We start from the raw sequence: 2,254 nt of genomic DNA, 5'->3' as shown, positions 1-2,254 counted from the left end.
AGTAAACACTAACCAGCACACTCACTTCAGAGTGGTTTCGGTAAGAGCCCAGGGACTGGGGCCAGAGGCCTCTCTGTGGTTCGGAAGCAGACCTGATGTCTCTGGGCCTCAACTTACCCACCTGCAAAACAGTGAAAGAAAAAAATAATTCCTTCCCTGCTTTTGTCTTCGAGAAGACAACAAAGAAATGTTAAAAATACATAAGAAATGAGAAATGGACAATTATTTGTTGACGATAACATGTATGGCATTATCTTTGATGGAGCCAATATACAGTGTGTTCTGGATGGGAAAACTCATTTTGTATGCTGCAATGATACACAGTGGGTGGATGTAAAATAAATCAATCTAAAGAAATAAAAAAAGAAATAGTAGAAGGGTCAGCAGGTGGCGTGGTGGTTAGGGGCTGTGGATTCCCACATGGCCGACTGTGGTTTGAATCCTGGACTCACTTTCCCTTTCTCTGTTTCTCGCTCTCTCAACAAATTTAAAAAATAATAACAAATGGAATTAAATAAATAAATACATATTTTTTTTAAAAATGGCAGAGTAGTATAAGTAACTCTAAACACATAAGCCGTGACAAGTCTCTCTGTCCTTCAGTCTTCTGGATTGAAAGGTTGGAGTAGACCCCTGCATAACACGGTGCTCAGCATTCAAAATACACGAAGAAGCTTGGTCTTATGTCTTCCTCTCAGGAACTAGTAGCAGGAACATCTTCCAGATGAAAAGATCAAGACTTGGTGAGGTTTCGTAAGCGGCTGGCAGCCCATGACCAGTGGCCTCTTGGCGGACCAGAAAGAGCCCCAGGGCTGAGCTGCTGTCGGCAAGGCCCCAGCTTCACTCCCTGCTCCTTTGAAGTTCAAAGAATGGGCCTCACCCTCCAAAGCACACAATAAATCAGAGAAAGGAAACTGTCCATCTCAGCTGAGTTATGGTGACCACGGCAAGACAGGCTGCACCCTCTGGGACTGCCAGGCCCGCCCTTACCTGGCCCCTTGCAGCCCCAGCACAACCCCGGCACACAGGGTGTGTAGCTGGAGGCTGCCGCAGGTCTCTTCCTGTGACCATGTCCCTCTCTAAGGGGGGTCGAGAGGCCCCTACACCTGTCAGGCAGTAGTTGAGCCCCTCCTGGTGTGCATCCTGAATAGGGAGCTCATGCCATTCCCAGCTAACTACGACCTGGCGAAGTGCTCCCGCCCACCAGCTTCTGGTGGCTTCCTGGCAGTTCCTCATCACACTTGTACAGCCCACCCTGCACCCTGGTCACGGGCTTTCCTCCTCCTTCAGCCCAGAGCAGCCCTGCAGAGCTAGGCTCTTGGTGTCTCAGAGCCACCCGAGGACCTAGACAGTCCTGCTACGGGAACCCGAGGGTCTGTTGGCATTCCCCTAGGGAGGAGGGTGCACACGGGTGATCTGCACCCAGAGTGCATGAACTCGTGTGTGGGGTGAGCGGCTCAGGCACAGTGGAAAGGGCGCATTGGAGGGGGGTAAGCAAGTGTCTGTGTGTGTGGGTACCAGTACCTGTTCTCAGAGGGCACAGACGTGAGGAAGTGCAGCAGTGAGAGTGCATGCATGTCAATGTGGGTCAGCGGGTGAGTGTGCCACGTGCCACATGGGCATGAAGGGCAAGAGTGGAAGTGCAGGGTGTGTGAGAGCGTGTGAGAGACTGGAGGAGGGCAAGTGTGAGTGTGTGAGTTGGAGAGCATCTGGGTGTGAGTGTGCAGTCTTCTGAGAGTACGGGTGGCTGTGTACGTGTGCATGTATGTGTGTGACACACGGGCTGGGGATGGGCTGTGTGTCCTCGCCCGAGGGACAGCCTGGATTAGGGATGTCACTGGCAGGTATAGCACCTGCTCAGCTCTGTGTGAGGATAGGGGGAAGGTAGCACAGGACAGGGGACACTCGGCCATGGCAGGACATGGCTTCTCCAGTGTGCACGTCTAAGCCTCAAGGGTGGGGCTGGGACTGGCTCCTGGCTCACCAGCGCCCAGGGAGGCAGCACAGAGAGGAGCATCCGCAGCTTGGACTTGGAGGCCGGCTCAGGACCCTGGGCAGGCTTAGACCCCACTTCCTCCTCTGCAGTGGGCTGACCGGCCTTCTCTTAAGGCTCAGGGTGGGCTGTGCATTCCCTCTTCAGCCTGGTTCAGTGGCTGCTCTTCTGCCTGCCAGACCAGTCAAGGGGTGGCATAGGGAGGCCCTGCTTCTGTGAGAACTCTCCCCACCCCTGTCTGCTGCAAGTCAGCCAGAGCCC

The sequence above is a fragment of the Tupaia chinensis genome, unplaced genomic scaffold (genome assembly GCF_000334495.1).
Source record: "Tupaia chinensis unplaced genomic scaffold, TupChi_1.0 Scaffold000025_1, whole genome shotgun sequence".
Classification (NCBI taxonomy): Eukaryota; Metazoa; Chordata; class Mammalia; order Scandentia; family Tupaiidae; genus Tupaia; species Tupaia belangeri.
The sequence above is the reverse complement of the archived record's forward strand: the minus strand, read 5'-3'. Positions refer to the sequence as shown.